The sequence below is a fragment of the Pristiophorus japonicus genome, chromosome Y, assembly GCF_044704955.1.
Source record: "Pristiophorus japonicus isolate sPriJap1 chromosome Y, sPriJap1.hap1, whole genome shotgun sequence".
Classification (NCBI taxonomy): Eukaryota; Metazoa; Chordata; class Chondrichthyes; family Pristiophoridae; genus Pristiophorus; species Pristiophorus japonicus.
The window spans coordinates 32,218,768-32,237,095 of NC_092011.1; positions in this window are offsets into that span (position 1 = coordinate 32,218,768).

Consider the following 18,328-nt stretch of genomic DNA (forward strand, 5'->3'; position numbering starts at 1 on the left):
TAATGGCCGTTTGGCTTTCTGATAACCCTGACAAAAGGAAATATCTTGACACCATTAACTCTTTATCTGTATTCACTGACTGTGAGACAGAGCAATACACAGGGAGAGGCCAGAACTTGGGTTTTACTGTATAAATATCTTGTGAAGCTGTACCATTGCGGAGGTTTCATTTTAGCCCTTGACTGAGTGAAACCTACCCCTTGCGAGCAAGTAAATTAAAAGGGAAACTTCCATCGGAGCTGTAAGTGTCGGAGTCATTCTTTTCTGAGGTCGAGATTTCGACATTACTGAGTGACAGTGCGAGGGAGCTGGATTAACATCAGTACAGATACAGTCAGTAACACAGGGCGCTGGGGGAGAGGGGTTACTGACTGACAGCGTGGGGGAGCTGGATTAACAGCAGTACAGATATAGTTAGTAACACAGGCTGCTGTGAGAAGGGTTACTGAGTGACAGTGTGAGGGAGCTGGATTAACATCAGTACAGATAGAGTCAGTAACACAGGGCACTGGGGGAGAGAGGTTACTGAATGACAGTTTGAGGGATCTGGATTGACATCAGTACAAATACAGTCAGTATCACAGAGCGCTGGGGGAGAAGTGTTACTGAGTGACAGTGTGAGGGATCTGGATTAATATCAGTACAGATAGTGTCAGTAACACAGGGTGCTGGGGGAGAGGGGTTACTGAGTGACAGTGTGGGGGAGCTGGAATTAACAGCAGTACAGATACAGTCAGTAACACAGGCTGCTGGGAGAGGGGTTACTGAATGACAGTGTGAGGGAGCTGGATTAACATCAGTACAGATACAATCATTAACACGGTGCGCTGGGGATGAGGGGTAATTGATTGACAAGGTGAGGGAGCTGTATCAACATCAGTACAGATAGAGTCAGTAACACAGGGTGCTGGGGGAGAGGGGTTACTGACTGACAGCGTGGGGAAGCTGGATTAACAGCAGTACAGATATAGTCAGTAACACAGGCTGCTGTGAGAAGGGTTACTGAGTGACAGTTTGAGGGAGCTGGATTAACATCAGTACAGATAGAGTCAGTAACACAGGGCACTGGGGGAGAGAGGTTACTGAATGACAGTTTGAGGGATCTGGATTGACATCAGTACAAATACAGTCAGTATCACAGAGCGCTGACGGAGAGAGGTTACTGAGTGACAGTGTGAGGGAGCTGGAATTACAGCAGTACAGACACAGTCAGTAATACATGGCTGCTGGGAGAGAGTTTACTGAGTGACAGTGTGAGGGAGCTGGAAATGCATCAGTACAGATAGAGTCAGTAACACAGGGCACTGGGGGAGAGAGTTTACTGAATGACAATTTGAGGGAGCTGGATTAACATCATACAGATACAATCAATAACACAGGGCGCAGGGAGAGCGGAGATACTTTGCGACAGGGTGAGGGAGCTGGATTAACATCCGTAAAGATACAGTCAGCAACACAGGGCACTGTGGTAGAGGGGTTACTTGATGACAGTCTGGGTGAGCAGGATCAACATCAGTACAGATAAAGTCAGTAACACAGGGCATTTTGGGAGAGGGTCTACTGAGTGACAGTGTGTGGGAGCTAGATTAACATCAGTAGAGATACAGTCAGCAGCACAGGGCACTGTGGGAGAGGGGTTACTTAATGACAGTGTGGGGGCGCTGGATTAACATCAGTACAGATACTGTCAGTAACACAGGGCACTTTGGGAGAGGGGTTACTGAGTGACAGTGTGAGGGAGTTGGATTAACATCAGTACAGCTTCAGTCAGTAACAAAGGGCACAGGGAGAGCTGGGTTACTGAGTGACAGTGTGAGTGAGCTGGATTAACATCAGTCCAGATATAGTCAGTAATACAGGGCGCTGGAATAGAGCAGTTACTGAGTGACAGTTTGAGTGAACTCGATTAACATCAGTCCAGATATAGACAGTAACACAGGGCGCTGGAAGAGAGCAGTTACTGAGTGACAGTGTGAGAAGAGCTGGATTAACATCAGTACAGCTACAGTCCATTACAAGGGAACAGGGGGAGAGGGTTTTTTGAGTGACAGTGTGAGGGAACTGGATTGACATCAGTACAGATACAGTCAGTAACACAGGGTGCTGGGGGAGAGGGGTTACTGACTGACAGCGTGGGGGAGCTGGATTAACAGCAGTACAGATATAGTCAGTAACACAGGCTGCTGTGAGAAGGGTTACTGAATGACGGTGTGAGGGAGCTGGATTAACATCAGTACAGATAGAGTCAGTAACACAGGGTGCTGGGGGAGAGGGGTTATGAATGATAATGTGGGGGAGCTGGATTAACAGCAGTATAGATGCGGTCAGTAACACAGGCTGCTCGGAGAAGGATTACTGAGTGACAGGGTGAGGGAGCTGGATTAACATCAGTACAGATACAGTCAGTAACAAATGGGCACAGGGAGAGGGTTTATTGAGTGACAGTGTGAGGGAGCTGGATTGACATCAGAACAGATACAGTCATTAAAACAGGGCGCTGGGGAAGAGGGGTAATTGATTGACAAGGTGAGGAAGCTGTATCAACATCAGTACAGATACAGTCAGTAAAGCAGTGCGCTGGGGGAGAGGGGTTACTGAGTGATAGTGTGAGGGAGCTGGATTAACATCAGTACAGATACAGTCAGTAACACTGGGCACTGGCTGAGAGGGGTTACTGAGTGACAGTGTGAGGGAGCTGGAATAAGAGCAGTACAGATACAGTCTGTAATACATGGCTGCTGGTAGATAGCTTACTGAGTGAGAGTGTGAGGGATCTGGATTCACATCAGTACAGATAGAGTCAGTAACACAGGGTGCTGGGGGAGAGGGGTTACTGAGTGAAAGTGTGGGGGAGCTGGATTAACTACAGTACAGATACAGTCAGTAATACATGGCTGCTGGGAGAGGGTCTACTGAGTGACAGTGTGTGGGAGCTAGATTAACATCAGTAGAGATACAGTCAGCAGCACAGGGCACTGTGGGAGAGGGGTTACTTAATGACAGTGTGGGGGAGCTGGATTAACATCAGTACAGATACTGTCAGTAACACAGGGCACTTTGGGAGAGGGTTTACTGAATGACAGTATGAGGGAGCTGGATTAACATCAGTACAGATACAGTCAGTAACGCAGGGTGCTGGGGAGAGGTGTTAATGAGTGACAGTGTGAGGGAGCTGGATTAATATCAGTGCAGATAGTGTCAGTAACACAAGGTTCTGGGGGATAGGGATTACTGAGTGACAGTGTGGGGAAGCTGGATTGACAGCAGTAGAGTTACAGTCAGTAACACAGGTTACTGGGAGAGGATTTACTGAGTGACAGTGTAAGGGAGCTGGATTAAAATCAGTACAGATAGAGTCAGCAACACAGGGTGCTGGGGAAGAGGGTTTACTGAGTGACAGTGTGAGGGAACTGGATTAACATCAGTACAGCTACAGTCAGTAACAAAGGGCACAGGGAGAGCGGGGTTACTGAGTGACAGTGTGAGGGAGCTGGATTAACATCAGTCCAGATACAGTCAGTAATACAGGGCGTTGGAAGAGAGCAGTTACTGAGTGACAGTTTGAGTGAACTTGATTAACATCAGTCCAGATATAGACAGTAACAGAGGGCGCTGGAAGAGAGCAGTTACTGAGTGACAGTGTGAGAAGAGCTGGATTAACATCAGTACAGCTACAGTCCGTAACAAGGGAACAGGGGGAGAGGGTTTATTGAGTGACATTGTGAGGGAGCTGGATTATCATCAGTACAGATACAGTCAGTAACACAGGGCGCTGGGGGAGAGGGGTTACTGACTGACAGCGTGGGGGAGCTGGATTAACAGCAGTACAGATATAGTCAGTAAGACGGGCTGCTGGGAGAAGGGTTACTGAGTGACAGTGTGAGGGAGCTGGATTAACATCAGTACAGATAGAGTCAGTAACACAGGGCACTGTGGGAGAGAGGTTACTGAATGACAGTTTGAGGGATCTGGATTGACATCAGTACAGATACAGTCAGTATCACAGAGCGCTGGGGGAGAAGGGTTACTGAGTGACAGTGTGAGGGATCTGGATTAATATCAGTACAGATAGTGTCAGTAACACAGGGTGCTGGGTGAGAGGGGTTACTGAGTGACAGTGTGGGGGAGCTGGAATTAACAGCAGTACAGATACAGTCAGTAACACAGGCTGCTGGGAGAGGGGTTACTGAGTGACTGTGTGAGATAGCTGGATTAACATCAGTACAGAAACAATCATTAACACGGGGCGCTGGGGATGAGGGGTAATTGATTGACAAGGTGAGGGAGCTGTATCAACATCAGTACAGATACAGTCAGTAAAGCAGTGCGCTGGGGGAGAGGGGTTATTGAGTGATAGTGTGAAGGAGCTGGATTAACATCAGTACAGATACAGTCAGTAACGCCGGGCGCTAGCGGAGAGAGGTTACTGAGTGACAGTGTGAGGGAGCTGGAATAACATCAATACAGATAGAGTCAGTAACACAGGGCATTGGGGGAGAGAGTTTACTGATTGACAATTTGAGGGAGCTGGATTAACATCGTACAGATACAATCAATAACACAGGGCGCAGGGAGAGCGGAGATACTGTGCGACAGGGTGAGGGAGCTGGATTAACATCCGTAAAGATACAGTCAGCCACACAGGGCACTGTGGTAGACGGGTTACTTAATGACAGTCTGGGGGAGCAGGATTAACATCAGTACAGATAAAGTCAGTAACACAGGGCATTTTGGGAGAGGGTCTACTGAGTGGCAGTGTGTGGGAGCTAGATTAACATCAGTTGAGATACAGTCAGCAGCACAGGGCACTGTGGGAGAGGGGTTACTTAATGACATTGTGGGGGAGCTGGATTAACATCAGTACAGATACTGTCAGTAACACAGGGCACTTTGGGAGAGGGTTTACTGAATGACAGTATGAGGGAGCTGGATTAACATCAGTACAGATACAGTTAGTGACACAGGGTGCTGGGGGAGAGGGGTTACTGAGTGACAGTGTGAGGGAGTTGGATTAACATCAGTACAGCTTCAGTCAGTAACAAAGGGCACAGGGAGAGCGGGGTTACTGAGTGACAGTGTGAGGGAGCTGGATTAACATCAGTCCAGATATAGTCAGTAATACAGGGCGCTGGAATAGAGCAGTTACTGAGTGACAGTTTGAGTGAACTGGATTAACACCAGTCCAGATATAGACAGTAACACAGGGCACTGGAAGAGAGCAGTTACTGAGTGACAGTGTGAGAAGAGCTGGATTAACATCATTACAGCTACAGTCCGTTACAAGGGAACAGGGGGAGAGGGTTTTTTGAGTGACAGTGTGAGGGAGCTGGATTAACATCAGTACAGATACAGTCAGTAACACAGGGTGCTGGGGGAGAGGGGTTATGAATGAGAGTGTGGGGGAGCTGGATTAACAGCAGTACAGGTACAGTCAGTAACACAGGCTGCTCGGAGAAGGTTACTGAGTGACAGGGTGAGGGAGCTGGATTAACATCAGTACAGATACAGTCAGTAACAAATGGGCACAGGGAGAGCGGTGTTACTGAGTGACAGTGTGAGAGGAGCTGGATTAACATCAGTACAGCTACAGTCCATAACAAGGGAACAGGGGGATAGGGTTTATTGAGTGACAGTGTGAGGGAGCTGGATTGACATCAGTACAGATACAGTCATTAAAACAGGGCGTTGGGGAAGAGGGGTAATTGATTGACAAGGTGAGGGAGCTGTATCAGCATCAGTACAGATTCATTCAGGAACACAGGGTGCTGGGGGAGAGGGGTTACTGAGTGATAGTGTGAGGGAGCTGCATTAACATCAGTACAGATACAGTCATTAAAACAGGGTGCTGGGGAAGAGGGGTAATTGATTGACAAGGTGAGGAAGCTGTATCAACATCAGTACAGATACAGTCAGTAAAGCAGTGCGCTGGGGGAGAGGGGTTACTGAGTGATAGTGTGAGGGAGCTGGATTAACATCAGTACAGATACAGTCAGTAACACAGGGCGCTGGCGGAGAGGGGTTACTGAGTGACAGTGTGAGGGAGCTGGAATAACAGCAGTACAGATACAGTCTGTAATACATGGCTGCTGGTAGATAGGTTACTGAGTGAGAGTGTGAGGGATCTCGATTCACATCAGTACAGATAGAGTCAGTAACACAGAGTGCTGGGGGAGAGGGGTTACTGAGTGAAATTGTGGGGGAGCTGGATTAACTGCAGTACAGATACAGTCAGTAATACATGGCTGCTGGGAGAGAGGTTACTGAGACACAGTGTGAATGAGCTGGATTAACATCAGTACAGATAGAGTCAGTAACACAGGGCACTGGGGGAGAGAGTTTACAGAATGACAATTTGAGGTAGCTGGATTAACATCATACAGATACAATCAGTAACACAGGGCGCAGGGAGAGCGGAGATACTGTGCGACAGGGTGAGGGAGCTGGATTAACATCAGTACAGATACAGTCAGTAAGGCAGGGTGTTGGGGAGAGGTGTTAATGAGTGACAGTGTGAGGGAGCTGGATTAATATCAGTGCAGATAGTGTCAGTAACACAAGGTGCTACGGGAGAGGGGTTACTGAGTGACAGTGTGGGGGAGCTGGATTAACAGCAGTAGAGTTACAGTCATTAACACAGGCTACTGGGAGAGGATTTACTGAGTGACAGTGTAAGGGAGCTGGATTAAAATCAGTACAGATAGAGTCAGCAACACAGGGTACTGGGGGAGAGGGTTTACTGAGTGACAGTGTGAGGGAGTTGGATTAACATCAGTACAGCTTCAGTCAGTAACAAAGGGCACAGGGAGAGCGGGGTTACTGAGTGACAGTGTGAGGGAGCTGGATTAACATCAGTCCAGATATAGTCAGTAATACAGGGCGCTGGAATAGAGCAGTTACTGAGTGACAGTTTGAGTGAACTTGATTAACATCAGTCCAGATATAGACAGTAACACAGGGCGCTGGAAGAGAGCAGTTACTGAGTGACAGTGTGAGAAGAGCTGGATTAACATCAGTACAGCTACAGTCCGTTACAAGGGAACAGGGGGAGATGGTTTTTTGAGTGACATTGTGAGGGAGCTGGATTAACATCAGTACAGATACAGTCAGTAACACAGGGTGCTGGGGGAGAGGGGTTATGAATGAGAGTGTGGGGGAGCTGGATTAACAGCAGTACAGGTACAGTCAGTAACACAGGCTGCTCGGAGAAGGTTACTGAGTGACAGGGTGAGGGAGCTGGATTAACATCAGTACAGATACAGTCAGTAACAAATGGGCAAAGGGAGAGCGGTGTTACTGAGTGACAGTGTGAGAGGAGCTGGATTAACATCAGTACAGCTACAGTCCGTAACAAGGGAACAGGGGGATAGGGTTTATTGAGTGACAGTGTGAGGGAGCTGGATTGACATCAGTACAGATACAGACAGTAATACAGAGTGCTGGGGAAGAAGGGTTACTGAGTGACAGTGTGAGGGAGCTGGATTAACATCAGTACAGATACAGTCATTAACACAGGGTGCTGGGGATGAGGGGTAATTGATTGACAAGGTGAGGGAGCTGTATCAACATCAGTACAGATACAGTCAGTAAAGCAGTGCGCTGGGGTAGAGGGGTTATTGAGTGATAGTGTGAGGGAGCTGGATTAACATCAGTACAGATACAGTCAGTAATACAGGGCGCTGGCGGAGAGAGGTTACTGAGTGACATTGTGAGGGAGCTGGAATAACAGCAGTACAGACACAGTCAGTAATACATGGCTGCTGGTAGAGAGGTTACTGAGTGACAGTGTGAGGGATCTGGATTAACATCAGTACAGGTAGAGTCAGTAACACAGGGTGCTGGGGGAGAGGCGTTACTGAGTGACAGTGTGGGGGAGCTGGATTAACAGCAGTACAGTTAAAGTCAGTAATACATGGCTGCTGGGAGAGAGGTTACTTAGTGACAGTGTGAGGGAGCTGGATTAACATCAGTACAGATAGAGTCAGTAACACAGGGCACTGGGGGAGAGAGTTTACTTAATGACAATTTGAGGGAGCTGGATTAACATCATACAGATACAATCAGTAACACAGGGCGCAGGGAGAGCGGAGATACTGTGCGACAGGGTGAGGGAGCTGGATTAACATCAGTACAGATACAGTCAGTAACGCAGGGTGCTGGGGAGATGGGTTACTGAGTGACAGCGTGAGGGAGCTGGATTAACATCAGTAAAGATACATTCAGGAACACAGGGCACTGGGGCAGAGGGTTAACTGAGTGACAGTGTGAGCGAGCTGGATTAACATCACTACAAACACAGTCAGTAACGCTGGGCGCTTAGGGGGAAGGGTTACTGTGTGGAAGTGTTAGGGAGCAGAATTAAGATCAGTACAGATACAGTCAGTAACACAGAGTGCTGGGGGAGAGGGTCTACAGAGTGACAGTGTGTGGGAGCTGGATTAACATCAGTAGAGATATGGTAAGCAACACTGGGCACTGTGGTAGAGGGGTTACTTAATGACAGTGTGGAGGAGCTGGATTAACATCAGTACAGATACAGTCAGTAACACACAGCATTTTGGGAGAGGGGTTACTTAATGACAGTGTGGGGGAGCTGGATTAACATCAGTACAGATACTGTCAGTAACACAGGGCACTTTGGGAGAGGGTTTACTGAATGACAGTATGTGGGAGCTGGATTAACATCAGTACAGATACAGTCAGTGACACAGGGTGCTGGGGGAGAGGGGTTACTGAGTGAAAGTGTGAGGGAGCTGGATTAACATCAGTACAGATACAGTCAGTAACAAAGGCCACAGGGAGAGCGGGGTTACTGAGTGACAGTGTGAGGGAGCTGGATTAACATCAGTACAGCTACAGTCCGTTAAAGGGCACAGGGGGAGAGGGTTTATTGAGTGACAGTGTGAGGGAGCTGGATTAACATCAGTCCAGATATAGTCGGTAATACAGGGCGCTGGTAGAGAGCAGATACTGAGTGACAGTGTGAGGGAGCGGGATTAACATCAGCACAGATACATTCAGTAACACAGGGTGCTGGGGATGAGGGGTTATGAGTGACAGTGTGAAGCATCTGGATTAACATCAGTACAGATACAGTCAGTAACACAGGCTGCCGGGAGACGGGTTACTGAATGACAGTGTGAGGGAGCTGGATTAACATCAGTACAGATAGAGTCAGTAACATAATCTGCTGGGGGAGAGGGGTTACTGAGTGACAGTGTGGGGGAGCTGGATTAACAGCAGTACAGACACAGTCAGTAACACAGGCTGCTGGGAGAAGGGTTACTGAGTGACAGGGTGAGGGAGCTGGATTAACATCAGTACAGATACAGTCAATAATATAGGGCATTGGGGAAGAGGGGTAATTGATTGACAAGGTGAGGGAGCTGTATCAACATCAGTACAGATACAGTCAGTAACACAGGGCATTTTGGGAGAGTGTCTACTGAGTGACAGTGTGTGGGAGCTAGATTAACATCAGTAGAGATACAGTCAGCAGCACAGGGTACAGTGGGAGAGGGGTTACTTAATGACAGTGTGGGGGAGCTGGATTAACAGCAGTACAGGTACAGTCAGTAACACAGAGTGCTGGGGGAGAAGGGTTACTGAGTGACAGTGTGAGGGAGCTGGATTAACATCTGTACAGATACAGTCAGTAACACAGGGCGCTGGGGGAGAGGGGTTACTGACTGACAGCGTGGGGGAGCTGGATTAACAGCAGTACAGATATAGTCAGTAACACAGGCTGCTGGGAGAAGGGTTACTGAGTGACAGTGTGAGGGAGCTGGATTAACATCAGTACAGATAGAGTCAGTAACACAGGGTGCTGGGGGAGAGGGGTTATGAATGATAGTGTGGGGGAGCTGGATTAACAGCAGTACAGATGCAGTCAGTAACACAGGCTGCTCGAAGAAGGGTTACTGAGTGACAGGGTGAGGGAGCTGGATTAAAATCAGTACAGATACAGTCAGTAACAAATGGGCACAGGGAGAGCGGTGTTACTGAGTGACAGTGTGAGAAGATCTGGATTAACATCAGTACAGCTACAGTCCGTAATAAGGGAACAGGGGGAGAGGGTTTATTGAGTGACAGTGTGAGGGAGCTGGATTGACATCAGTACAGAAACAGTCAGTAACACCAAGTGCTGGGGGAGAAGGGTTACTGAGTGACAGTGTGAGGGAGCTGGATTAACATCAGTACAGATACAGTCAGTAACACAGGGCGCTGGGGGAGAGGGGTTACTGACTGACAGCGTGGGGGAGCTGGATTAACAGCAGTACAGATATAGTCAGTAACACAGGCTGCTGGGAGAAGGGTTACTGAGTGACAGTGTGAGGGAGCTGGATTAACATCAGTACAGATAGAGTCAGTAACACAGGGCACTGGGGGAGAGGGATAATTGATTGACAATTTGAGGGAGCTGTATCAACATCAGTACAGATAGAGTCAGTAAAGCAGTGCGCTGGGGGAGAGCGGTTACTGAGTGATAGTGTGAGGGAGCTGGATTAACATCAGTACAGATACAGTCAGTAACGCAGGGCGCTGGCGGAGAGGGGTTACTGAGTGACAGTGTGAGGGTGCTGGAATTACAGCAGTACAGACACAGTCAGTAATACATGGCTGCTGGTAGAGAGGTTACTGAGTGATAGTGTGAGGGAGCTGGAATAACATCAGTACAGATAGAGTCAGTAACACAGGGCACTGGGGGAGAGAGTTTACTGAATGACAATTTGAGGTAGCTGGATTAACATCATACAGATACAATCAATAACACAGGGCGCAGGGAGAGCGGAGATACTGTGCGACAGGGTGAGGGAGCTGGATTAACATCTGTAAAGATACAGTCAGCAACACAGGGCACTGTGGTAGAGGGGTTAATTAATGACAGACTGGGGGAGCAGGATTAGCATCAGTACAGATAAAGTCAGTAACACACGGCATTTTGGGAGAGGGTCTACTGAGTGACAATGTGTGGGAGCTAGATTAACATCAGTAGAGATACAGTCAGCAGCACAGGACACAGTGCGAGAGGGGTTACTTAATGACAGTGTGGGGGAGCTGGATTAACATCACTACAGATACTGTCAGTAACACAGGGCACTTTGGGAGAGGGTTTACTGAATGACAGTATGAGGGAGCTCGATTAACATCAGTACAGATACAGTCAGTGACACAGGGTGCTGGGGGAGAGGGGTTACTGAGTGATAGTGTGAGGGAGTTGGATTAACATCAGTACAGCTTCAGTCAGTAACAAAGGGCACAGGGAGAGCGGGGTTACTGAGTGACAGTGTGAGGGAGCTGGATTAACATCAGTCCAGATATAGTCAGTAATACAGGGCGCTGGAATAGAGCAGTTACTGAGTGACAGTTTGAGTGAGCTGGATTAACATCAGTCCAGATATCGACAGTAAAACAGGGCACTGGAAGAGAGCAGTTACTGAGTGACAGTGTGAGGGAGCAGGATTAACATCAGTACAGATACAGTCAGTAACACAGGCTGCTGGGAGAGGGGTTACTGAGTGACAGTGTGAGGGAGCTGGATTAACATCAGTACAGATACAGTCAGTAACACAGGGTGCTGGGGGAGAGGGGTTATGAATAAGAGTGTGGGGGAGCTGGATTAACAGCAGTACAGGTACAGTCAGTAACACAGGCTGCTCGGAGAAGGGTTACTGAGTGACAGGGTGAGGGAGCTGGATTAACATCAGTACAGATACAGTCAGTAACAAATGGGCACAGGGAGAGCGGTGTTACTGAGTGACAGTGTGAGAAGAGCTGGATTAACATCAGCACAGCTACAGTCCGTAACATGGGAACAGGGGGATAGGGTTTATTGATTAACAGTGTGGGGGAGCTGGATTGACATCAGTACAGATACAGACAGTAATACAGAGTGCTGGGGAAGAAGGGTTACTGAGTGACAGTGTGAGGGAGCTGGATTAACATCAGTACCGATACAGTCAATAACACAGGGTGCTGGGAGAGTGGTTACTGAGTGATAGTGTGAGGGAGCTGGATTAACATCAGTACAGATACAGTCAGTAACACAGGGCGCTGGGGGAGATGGGTTACTGAGTGACAGTGTGAGGGAGCTGGATTAACATCAGTACAGATAGAGTCAGTAACACAGGGCACTGGGGGAGAGAGTTTACTGAATGACAGTTTGAGGGAGCTGGATTGAAATCAGTACAGAGACAGTCAGTATCACAGACCGCTGGGGGAGAAGGGTTACTGAGTGACAGTGTGAGGGAGCTGGATTATTATCAGTACAGTGATTTTCAGTAAAACAGGCTGCTGGGAGAGTGGTTACTGAGTGACAGTGTGAGGGAGCTGGATTAACATCAGTACAGATACAGTCATTAACACAGGGCGCTGGGGATGAGGGGTAATTGATTGACAAGGTGAGGGAGCTGTATCAACATCAGTACAGATACAGTCAGTAAAGCAGTGCGCTGGGGGAGAGGGGTTATTGAGTGATAGTGTGAGGGAGCTGGATTAACATCAGTACAGATACAGTCAGTAATACAGGGCGCTGGCGGAGAGAGGTTACTGAGTGACATTGTGAGGGAGCTGGAATAACAGCAGTACAGACACAGTCAGTAATACATGGCTGCTGGTAGAGAGGTTACTGAGTGACAGTGTGAGGGATCTGGATTAACATCAGTACAGATAGAGTCAGTAACACAGGGTGCTGGGGGAGAGGCGTTACTGAGTGACAGTGTGGGGGAGCTGGATTAACAGCAGAACAGTTAAAGTCAGTAATACATGGCTGCTGGGAGAGAGGTTACTTAGTGACAGTGTGAGGGAGCTGGATTAACATCAGTACAGATAGAGTCAGTAACACAGGGCACTGGGGGAGAGAGTTTACTTAATGACAATTTGAGGGAGCTGGATTAACATCATACAGATACAATCAGTAACACAGGGCGCAGGGAGAGCGGAGATACTGTGCGACAGGGTGAGGGAGCTGGATTAACATCAGTACAGATACAGTCAGTAACGCAGGGTGCTGGGGAGATGGGTTACTGAGTGACAGCGTGAGGGAGCTGGATTAACATCAGTAAAGATACATTCAGGAACACAGGGCACTGGGGCAGAGGGTTAACTGAGTGACAGTGTGAGCGAGCTGGATTAACATCACTACAAACACAGTCAGTAACACTGGGCGCTTAGGGGGAAGGGTTACTGTGTGGAAGTGTTAGGGAGCAGAATTAAGATCAGTACAGATACAGTCAGTAACACAGAGTGCTGGGGGAGAGGGTCTACAGAGTGACAGTGTGTGGGAGCTGGATTAACATCAGTAGAGATATGGTAAGCAACACTGGGCACTGTGGTAGAGGGGTTACTTAATGACAGTGTGGAGGAGCTGGATTAACATCAGTACAGATACAGTCAGTAACACACAGCATTTTGGGAGAGGGGTTACTTAATGACAGTGTGGGGGAGCTGGATTAACATCAGTACAGATACTGTCAGTAACACAGGGCACTTTGGGAGAGGGTTTACTGAATGACAGTATGTGGGAGCTGGATTAACATCAGTACAGATACAGTCAGTGACACAGGGTGCTGGGGGAGAGGGGTTACTGAGTGAAAGTGTGAGGGAGCTGGATTAACATCAGTACAGATACAGTCAGTAACAAAGTCCACAGGGAGAGCGGGGTTACTGAGTGACAGTGTGAGGGAGCTGGATTAACATCAGTACAGCTACAGTCCGTTAAAGGGCACAGGGGGAGAGGGTTTATTGAGTGACAGTGTGAGGGAGCTGGATTAACATCAGTCCAGATATAGTCGGTAATACAGGGCGCTGGTAGAGAGCAGATACTGAGTGACAGTGTGAGGGAGCGGGATTAACATCAGCACAGATACATTCAGTAACACAGGGTGCTGGGGATGAGGGGTTATGAGTGACAGTGTGAAGCATCTGGATTAACATCAGTACAGATACAGTCAGTAACACAGGCTGCCGGGAGACGGGTTACTGAATGACAGTGTGAGGGAGCTGGATTAACATCAGTACAGATAGAGTCAGTAACATAATCTGCTGGGGGAGAGGGGTTACTGAGTGACAGTGTGCGGGAGCTGGATTAACAGCAGTACAGACACAGTCAGTAACACAGGCTGCTGGGAGAAGGGTTACTGAGTGACAGGGTGAGGGAGCTGGATTAACATCAGTACAGATACAGTCAATAATATAGGGCATTGGGGAAGAGGGGTAATTGATTGACAAGGTGAGGGAGCTGTATCAACATCAGTACAGATACAGTCAGTAACACAGGGCATTTTGGGAGAGTGTCTACTGAGTGACAGTGTGTGGGAGCTAGATTAACATCAGTAGAGATACAGTCAGCAGCACAGGGTACAGTGGGAGAGGGGTTACTTAATGACAGTGTGGGGGAGCTGGATTAACAGCAGTACAGGTACAGTCAGTAACACAGGCTTCTCGGAGAAGGGTTACTGAGTGACAGTGTGAGGGAGCTGGATTAACATCAGTACAGATATAGTCAGTAACACAGGGCACTGGGGGAGAGAGGTTACTGAATGACAGTTTGAGGGAGCTGGATTGACATCAGTACAGATACAGTCAGTATCACAGACCGCTGGGGGAGAAGGGTTACTGAGTGACAGTGTGAGGGAGCTGGATTAACATCAGTACAGATACAGTCTTTAACAAAGGGCGCTGATGATGAGGGGTAATTGATTGACAAGGTGAGGGAGCTGTATCAACATCAGTACAGATACAGTCAGTAAAGCAGTGCGCTGGGGGAGAGGGGTTACTGAGTGATAGTGTGAGGGAGCTGGATTAACATCAGTACAGATACAGTCAGTAACACAGGGCGTTGGCGGAGAGGGGTTACTGAGTGACAGTGTGAGGGAGCTGGAATAACAGCAGTACAGACACAGTCAGTAATACATGGCTGCTGGTAGAGAGGTTACTGAGTGACAGTGTGAGGGATCTGGATTAACATCAGTACAGATAGAGTCAGTAACACAGGGTGCTGGGGGAGAGGAGTTACTGAGTGACAGTGTGGGGGAGCTGGATTAACAGCAGTACAGTTACAGTCAGTAATACATGGCTGCTGGGAGAGAGTTTACTGAGTGACAGTTTGAGGGAGCTGGAATAACATCAGTACAGATAGAGTCAGTAACACAGGGCACTGGGGGAGAGAGTTTACTTAATGACAATTTGAGGGAGCTGGATTAACATCATACAGATACAATCAGTAACACAGGGCGCAGGGAGAGTGGAGATACTGTGCGACAGGGTGAGGGAGCTGGATTAACATCAGTACAGATACAGTCAGTAACGCAGGGTGCTGGGGAGATGGGTTACTGAGTGACAGCGTGAGGGAGCTGGATTAACATCAGTAAAGATACATTCAGGAACACAGGGCACTGGGGCAGAGAGTTAACTGAGTGACAGAGTGAGCGAGCTGGATTAACATCATTACAAACACAGTCAGTAACACTGGGCGCTTAGGGGCAAGGGTTACTGTGTGGAAGTGTTAGGGAGCAGAATTAAGATCAGTACAGATACAGTCAGTAACACAGAGTGCTGGGGGAGAGGGTCTACTGAGTGACAGTGTGTGGGAGCTGGATTAACATCAGTAGAGATATGGTAAGCAACACAGGGCACTGTGGGAGAGGGGTTACTTAATGACAGGGTGGGGGAGCTGGATTAACATCAGTACAGATACAGTCAGTAACACACAGCATTTTGGGAGAGGGTCTACTGAGTGACAGTGTGTGGGAGCTGGATTAACATCAGTAGAGATACAGTCAGCAACACAGGGCACTGTGGGAGAGGGGTTACTTAATGACAGTGTGGGGGAGCTGGATTAACATCAGTACCGATACTGTCAGTAACACAGGGCACTTTGGGAGAGGGTTTACTGAATGACAGTATGAGGGAGCTGGATTAACATCAGTACAGATACAGTCAGTGACACAGGGTGCTGGGGGAGAGGGGTTACTGAGTGAAAGTGTGAGGGAGCTGGATTAACATCAGTACAGATACAGTCAGTAACAAAGGCCACAGGGAGAGCGGGGTTACTGAGTGACAGTGTGAGGGAGCTGGATTAACATCAGTGCAGCTACAGTCCGTTAAAGGGCACAGGGGGAGAGGGTTAATTGAGTGACAGTGTGAGGGAGCTGGATTAACATCAGTCCAGATATAGTCAGTAATACAGGGCGCTGGAAGAGAGCAGATACTGAGTGACAGTGTGAGGGAGCGGGATTAACATCAGTACAGATACAGTCAGTAACACAGGGTGCTGGGGATGAGGGGTTATGAGTGACAGTGTGAAGCATCTGGATTAACATCAGTACAGATACAGTCAGTAACACAGGCTGCTGGTAGTGGGGTTACTGAATGACAGTGTGAGGGAGATGGATTAACATCAGTACAGATAGAGTCACTAACATAGTCTGCTGGGGGAGAGGGTTTACTGAGTGACAATGTGGGGGAGCTGGATTAACAGCATTACAGATACAGTCAGTAACACAGGCTGCTGGGAGAAGGGTTACTGAGTGACAGGGTGAGGGAGCTGTATTAACATCAGTACAGATACAGTGAATAAAAAAGGGCACAGGGAGATCGGTGTTACTGAGTGACAGTGTGAGAGGAGCTGGATTAACATCAGTACAGATACAGTCAATAATATAGGGCGTTGGGGAAGAGGGGTAATTGATTGATAAGGTGAGGGAGCTGTATCAACATCAGTACAGATACAGTCAGTAACACAGGGCGCTGGAAAGAGGGGTTACTGAGTGAGAGTGTGGGGCAGCTGGATTAACAGCAGCACAGATACAGTTAGTAACACAGGCTGCTGGGAGAAGGGTTACTGAGTGACAGTGTGAGGGAGCTGGATTATTATCAGTACAGTGATTTTCAGTAAAACAGGCTGCTGGGAGAGTGGTTACTGAGTGACAGTGTGAGGGAGCTGGATTAACATCAGTACAGATACAGTCATTAACACAGGGCGCTGGGGATGAGGGGTAATTGATTGACAAGGTGAGGGAGCTGTATCAACATCAGTAAAGATACAGTCAGTAACACAGGGCGCTGGCGGAGAGGGGTTACTGAGTGACAGTGTGAGGGAGCTGGAATAACAGCAGTACAGACACAGGCAGTAATACATGGCTGCTGGTAGAGAGGTTACTGAGTGACAGTGTGAGGAATCTGGATTAACATCAGTACAGATAGAGTCAGTAACACAGGGTGCTAGGGGAGAGGGGTTACTGAGTGACAGTGTGAGGGAGCTGGATATAGATCAATACAGATAGAGTCAGTAACACAGGGCACTGGGGGAGAGAGTTTACTTAATGACAATTTGAGGGAACTGGATTAACATCATACAGATACAATCAGTAACGCAGGGTGCTGGGGAGATGGGTTACTGAGTGACAGCGTGAGGGAGCTGGATTAACATCAGTAAATATACATTCAGGAACACAGGGCACTGGGGCAGAGGGTTAACTGAGTGACAGTGTGAGCGAGCTGGATTAACATCACTACAAACACAGTCAGTAACACAGGGCGCTTACGGGGAAGGCATACTGTGTGGAAGTGTTAGGGAGCAGAATTAAGATCAGTACAGATACAGTCAGTAACACAGGGCACTGTGGGAGAGGGGTTACTTAATGACAGTGTGGGGGAGCTGGATTAACATCAGTACAGATACTGTGAGTAACACAGGGCACTTTGGGAGAGGGTTTACTGAATGATAGTATGAGGGATCTGGATTAACATCAGTACAGATACAATCAGTAACACAGGGTGCTGAGGGAGAGGGGTTACTGAGTGAAAGTGTGAGGGAGCTGGATTAACATCAGTACAGATACAGTCAGTAACAAAGGCCACAGGGAGAGCGGGATTACTGAGTTACAGTGTGAGGGAGCTGGATTAACATCAGTCCAGATATATTCAGTAATACAGGGCGCTGGAAGAGAGCAGTTACTGAGTGACAGTTTGAGTGAGCTGGATTAACATCACTCCAGATATAGACACTAACACAGGGCGCTGGAAGAGAGCAGATACTGAGTGACAGTGTGAGGGAGCGAGATTAAACTCAGTACAGCTAGAGTCAGTAAAACAGGGTGCTGGGGGAGTGGGGTTACTGAGTGATAGTGTGAGGGAGCTGGATTAACATCAGTACAAATACAGTCAGTAACACAGGGCGCTGGCGGAGAGGGGTTACTGCGTGACAGTGTGAGGGAGCTGGAAAAACAGCAGTACAGATACAGTCAGTAATACATGGCTGCTGGGAGAGAGGTTACTGAGTGACAGTGTGAGGGAGCTGGATTAACATCAGTACAGATAGAGTCAGTAA